We start from the raw sequence: 6,819 nt of genomic DNA, 5'->3' as shown, positions 1-6,819 counted from the left end.
AAATTACTGAGACCTAAAGAGATCAAGTGATAACAAGAGACAAAGATTTCCTTTAGAGCCAGGCTCAACAACTCCAAATCCAAAACTTCTTCCGCTGTACTCATACTTCCTTCTTACTCCTATCCTTCCCACAGTTTGATAAGGAAACTGAGACACAGAGAGGAGATTATATTTGCCATCCTTAAAGCAACTGGGAAATCACTTGATTTAGTAAGGAGCTGGAGAGCAGACTTTTTTTGGATCTGCCTGCTGTACAGGCCAAAAGTTTGTTTCCCCCAACTTGGATGGATGAGGGTAATCCAGATGGGTCTTTTTTTTTTCCTCTTTGCTTTCTTGATTTCCTCTACAGCAATGAATAAGGGAACCAAAAATACTTATGGGAACCAGCCAGTTAGACCTTCCTCTCAGCTGACAGAACCCATTAAAACCATGTAAAAAAGAAACTTTGTTCCCCACCAAAGTAATAAAAAACCGATTTCGTTTTAAGCTGACCACACGGTCCATCTGCCAGAGTAAATATATCCATTTTCTGTGGCTCCCCAGCCCATGTTGGGGAAGTTTTGGTGTGTCATAACATTTTGTCTGTTTATCAGAGATATTTCCACTCAAAAAGATTATTTGTTCAAACAGACTGACATGTTGATCCATGGCCTGACAGCTGACTGACTGGGATTGAAAGCGACTGAAGAGTAAACACATTTACATATAGTTTACACAGAGCCTGAGCTGGAGGAAAGTGGGAGATTGGGAATCTGGCCTTTTTTCCAGCTACACGCACCCACTTCAAGCTTGTTTAGTCATAGGCCCTGATCCTCAACCCTCTTACAGGCATAAGCTTTGGGGGCCCAGTTCTATATTTTGGGGCTGCCATTCCTTCTCAGCCTGAGACCATCTAGAGATGCTGTAACTTTTTAACATTTTCTAAACATCTCCTGGGAAAAAGGTCACAACAGTGCAAATGCTATCTATCTCTCTCTTTTCATTCATTTTCTTTTCTTTCTCTGAGTCTGTCTCTTTCTCTTTTTCCCCTTCTTGGTTCTCTTTCTCTCTCTTCCTCTCACTCTGTTTCTCCCTAGAATTATCTATCTTTCATTCCACAGGTTTGACATACTCAGAGATGGTCGGTGACTTGCTTGTGATCACATCGCAAGATTTTCTTTCCTTCTAAATAATATACATTCATAATTAAAATCTGTCTTGAGAGATGCTAATGGTCATACTTTGGTTTTAAGTCACTTCTAAGCCCCAATGGGTCACTTGCCCAGAATATCTTGCAAAAGTAAAAGGAACTAGGAAGTCTAAAGCCAAGAGGTCAGTTTGACCTCCAGCATAACAGTGATACTCAGAATCATGGATGGATAGGGGCTCTGGAGAGATGCATTTTATATAAATGAGCCCATGGGGGATGGCTTTATATCTAATCACAGAAGAATATCCCACAAACATCGGTGGGAAATGTGGTAGAGAGAATCTGGGTGAAGATCAGTACAAGGATAAAGAGATGGGATTTGGGTATTGGTATAGAACCCTAGAAAGAATGGATGAAAGGTTTGTTTAAAAACATTGGAAGCTAGAAAGAAAGATGTAACATGTTGTGAAGGAAGACTTTAATTACCCAGACATCTGCCGAGTCTGACATTGGAACTGTCTCAGTTCTTGTCCCAGTTTGTCTATTTCTGACATTCCCCTTATTATCTCTCCTCCTTCTCTCCTTTTTGATGTCTCACGTTCTCTGTACGTGTCTTTGTCTGTCACATTTCTCTTTGTTTCTGTCTCTCCTTCCTCTCTCTCTGCCTTACATCCTATCTCTGCTTCTGTATGTTTCTATCTCTCTGTCCCCAGTCTTTCCATCTCTCTCTCTGTCCCTCTGAGTGTGTGTGTGTCTCTGTTTCTCTCTGTGTTTCTCCCTCCCTCTCCCTCTTTCTTCCTTCCTCTCTTTCCTTCTCTCTCTCTCCCTTTCCCTGTTTCTCTCTGTGTCTCTGTATCTCTCTTAGCCTCTCTTTGTCTCTCGCTGTTGCTGGTTTGGTCTCTCTCTATCTCTCTAATTCTGTGTGTATGTCTCTTGGTCTCTCTGTGTGTCTTTGTCACTACAAAAAGATGAATTAGCTCCATTTGTAAAGAAAGATTACTCACAGGAGCAGTTTGTGCCTGCTAGTATGCTGTAAACTTTCATGACTGCTTCAGCCCAAGGACATATGACCAGAACACGGTCTGTCTCGATCTCTATTTCTGTGTCTTTGTGTGTCTCTGTCTGTCTCTCTCTCTCTCTCTCTTTCTCTCTGTTTCTTACTGTCTCTGCCTATCTCTTTCTCTGTCTTTGTGCCACTGTGTTTGTCTCTATATCCATCTTTGTCTCTGATTTTAATAATAATTTCATTAATTTCATTCTTCAAAAAATGAAGACCCCAACAAAGGGGAGAGCTGTTCTATTCTGGAGCCAATTCCAAAAAGAGAGGAGGACCTGATTGTCAAAAGATCACAGAACTCCCTTCCAGTTCTGACCTTTATGATTCTGTGCCTCTCTTTTTTAGGCACATTTCTAAGCAGAGGTTAGTCCAATATTTATGGTCCATTTCCATTCAGTGCTTTGGCAGTTTGGGGCATCGAGACATTTCAATCATTAACCATGGAGCCAATCATGTGAGATATGTCCCCTGGCACTCTGAAACTGGGGTGGAAGTTTGGCTTGAGGAGGTTTGAGAAAGCCCTAGGGCTTATAACATTTTCATTGCATCCACTTGAGAGGCAGTAGGATATGGGGATGGAGACAAGGGAGTGGGAAAGGGGAAATGGACTTAAGTGTAATAACAAAAACAAACAAACAAAAGCTGGACCAGCCCTTCCTCATACTACCAATATAATTAGAAATAAATCATTCCACTCCTTTAGAATACCGGATGATTTCTAAGTCCTTCTCATTTAACTTCCTATGAGGAATTTGAGAAAAGTCCAGGACTAGGACAGTCCAACCTTAACTCTTTCAAAGTATGGACAGTTTTTTCTTTTTTTTTTTTTTTTAACCAGAAATGTACAGGAAGCCACGGGATCTTTCTCAGGAACTAACAGTCTTCAGTCCACTGTCTTCCTTAGTCAGAATCCAGCTCTCTAACCATTATGCAGTCTAACAAGCAATTTCCTAGCCTTCCAACTTAGAGATGAGGAAGACAAAGGGTTTGCTTTTATTTTCATCAGTATGCATTCTTTCTTAAAATGCTCACTTGCTAAGGGGGCAGTTAGTTGGTGCAGTGGATAGAGCACTAGCCCTGAATTCAGGAGGACCCAAGTTCAAATTTGATCTCAGACACTTGACACTTCCTAGCTGTGTAACCCTGGGCAAGTCACTTAACCCCAATTGCCTCAGAGGAAAAAAAAAGTTTCTTGGTGAAAGAACCATGAACCATTAGTATACAAAGCAAGTTTTTGATCCATTTCATTTTTTTTTCTTTTCTCCATTTTTCAATTAACTAGCATTCAATTTTTTCCCTACAATTCTTCCCTCTCTCTACCACTGTTATGCAAAAAAAAAAAAAAAAAAAAAAAGCATAGTTCAGCAACATGGTTCCCATATTGACCATGTCCAGAAATATACATCATCTCCTTAACCTAAATTAACCCATTCCCATCTCTCTTCAGAGATGGAGACCCTGCTTCATCATGGATCCTTTGGAATTGTGGTTGGTTATTGTTGATCAGAGTCCTTTTTAAAAATAATATTTTATTGGGGCAGCTAGATAGTGCAATGGATAGAGCACCAGCCCAGAAGTCAGGAGGACCTGAGTTCAAATTCAGCCTCAGACACTTTTAATATTTCATAGCTATATGACCTGGGCAAATCACTTAACCCAAATTGCCTCAGTATGATGACTGTGCAGAATCATCCTCGGTCTTTATTCTTGGTCTTCAGAGGTAGAAGAGAACAGGATGAAAGCAGAATCTCCACAACCATCTTCTTCCTCATCTACATCAAGTGTGACTCTGGCTATTCTTACTTTACTATCTAATCCCTCCTGCAATCCTCTGTATACACCAATCATTTAGCCAGCACAGAATAGTGAGAAGGGCCATTTTCCAAGCATATATCCATAAAGTATTGTCCAATTAGTAGTTGACCTCAAGTGCTTGGCTGTCCTGATCTCAGTGCATCAACTCAAGAGTTTTAGCCCTCTACACCTCAGCAAAAAATAATAATAAATAATAATAATAATATTTTATCTTTTTCAGTTACAGATAAAGACAATTTTTGATATTCATTTAAAAATTTTCTTGAGTTTCAAATTTTGTCCCTCCCTCCCTTCCCTCCTCTTCACTAAAAAATAATCAGAATTATTAAGACTTCCCTAGTTTTTTATCTTTACAATGTTATTGTTATTGTATAAGTTTTCCACCCACTCCATCCTATTTCAGTTCATATAGGTCTTCCCAGGTTTCTCTGAAGTTATCTTTTTCATCATTTCTCATAATACAATAATATTCCATCACATTTATGTAACTTAAGGTGCTCAGCCATTCTACATTTGGTGGGCACCTTTTAGTCTTCAGTTCTTTGCCACCACAAAAAGATGAATTACTCCATTTGTAAAGAAAGACTACTCACAGGAGCAATTTGTGCCTGTTGGTGTGCAATAAACTTTCATGACCAGTTCAACCTAAGGACATATGACCAGAACATGGTTTTCAAGATGTCTGACCAGTTAAATATATCTGTGGCACATAGACTATTGATTTTGAGAAATACACAGAACAGATAATCCCCATCTTATCACTTTCCAGAACTAGATTCCAAAAAGAATTCAAGAGTTTGGTTCCTGATAATTTCTACTCAGAATCAGAAAATCTCAGAATAGGAAACAAAAACACATCATCCAATTCACACTCCCCAAAGAATCCTCTCTACTACACCCCTCATAAGTAATCATCAGCATTAGTTTAAAGATCTCACTGAAAGGAGAAATACTTTTACCTTTCTAGACATATCCTTTATCTTCAGGTGCTCTCCATTCCCTCCATTCATGAGTAATCTCTTATGACATTTTCTCCGTTCTGATTTTACTTTCCTCCTCCAACTTTTACCTCATAGTTGAACATTTCAATTCTATTCAGACTACAGCTTTGAGCTCCTGATACCCTTGTCCTATTAACTTTTATATCTCCCCAAATCTCAAACATGAATTACTCCCATCATTCAATTCTTCTGCTCCCACTCACCAGAGGCTAATTGAAGCTTTAATTAGTCTCCCAACTGTATTGATTAGATTCATCACAAATTCATGTGATCCTTCCTCAATTGGGCTCTCACTGCAGCAAGACACAGTCTTTTATTCTTCTTAAGTGAATTTGAACTCCCCACAGAAGTTAATCTAAATCTTCTTTCCTTCCACAAACTCCCCTACACATACACACATTTTGCCCTTCTCTTTCAGCTAAGGAGGTTACCTCTTACTCTGATGAAAAAGCTAAAGCCATGAATTTCCTTTTGTCCCATTTTCTTCATCTCAAAATATTTTACCATCACCTCTCACTCTCTCTTCCCTTGTTCAGTCTCTGACAAAGAGATGGTCCTTCTCAAAAAAAATTTTTAACTTCCTTTAGTGTTTCCTTCCCTACTATCTCCCAAAAAATGTCTTAGTCTCTTCCCCCATCTTAAAAAAAAAAAAAAAAAGTACCTTCACCAAATGCATTAAATTACTTTTTTATAATCCACCTCCCTTTTCCAGCCAAACTCCTTGGGGGGAAAAAAAAGACTTCATTTGCTGCCTTCATTTCCTCTCTTCTCATTCTACTCAGCTCTTTCCAATCTGTCTCCCTATCTCATTACTCAACTAAAACTGCTCTCTCTGTAGTTACTAATGGCATCTTAATTGCCAAATCTGATCATCTATGCTTTATACTTATCCTTCTCAATTTCTCTGTTTCATTCGACATTAATGACCACTCTTTCTTCCTGGATATTCTCTTCTCTCTGGGTTTTCACAACACTAGCCTCTTGTGCTTCACCTCTTATTTTACTGCTCTTTCTCAGTCTCCTTTGCTGGTTCATCATTCATATCAAGCTCTATAACTAGAGGTATCCCCCCAAGATTCTATCCCTAGGTTTTCTTCTCTACATATACATTTCCTTTTGGTATACTCATCAGCTACTAGGGCTTTATCATTTCCAAGCAAGTGACTGCCAAATATCTGTAGATTTAGTCTTATTCTCTCCCCAAAGTTTCAGTACCATGTCACCAATCACCCATTGGTCACTTCATACTAAAATGTCTCAGAAATATTTTAGATTCAATTTGTCTAAAACTGAACTCATTCATTATCTTTTGCCCCAAAACCTTCTCTCTTCCAGACTTTACTAATTCCTTCAAAAGTACCAGCTGTTTTCTAGGCAAGGGCTTTTTTAAACTTTTTTCACATGTGATTTCTTTTTACCTGAGAAATTTTTATGTGACCCCAGGCATATAAGTATACAAAATAGTCATACAAATCAAACATTTACTGATAAGAAATCATAATTTCATAACTTCTGCATTCAATTGCTCAACCTACAGTTTAAGAAATTTTGTTCTAGACTTGCAACTTTGGCATTGTCCTCTTCCTCACCTGATATTTCCAATCAGTTGCTAAATTTTTATTCTATCTTCACAACCTCCCTCACACCAGACCCTTTCTCTTCACTCACACAATTACCACCTTAGCTCATGTCCCATCATCACCTCTCACCTAGGTTATTGCAACAGCAATAGACAGTTGTGAGAAGCAGAGAGATACCAAAAGTAAATGAGCACCCCTGAAAAGGATTTGAAAAGCCTTCTCATTGATGGTGCTAGT

The sequence above is a fragment of the Antechinus flavipes genome, chromosome 1, assembly GCF_016432865.1.
Source record: "Antechinus flavipes isolate AdamAnt ecotype Samford, QLD, Australia chromosome 1, AdamAnt_v2, whole genome shotgun sequence".
NCBI classification, from domain to species: domain Eukaryota; kingdom Metazoa; phylum Chordata; class Mammalia; order Dasyuromorphia; family Dasyuridae; genus Antechinus; species Antechinus flavipes.
Note: the sequence above shows the minus strand (reverse complement) of the source record.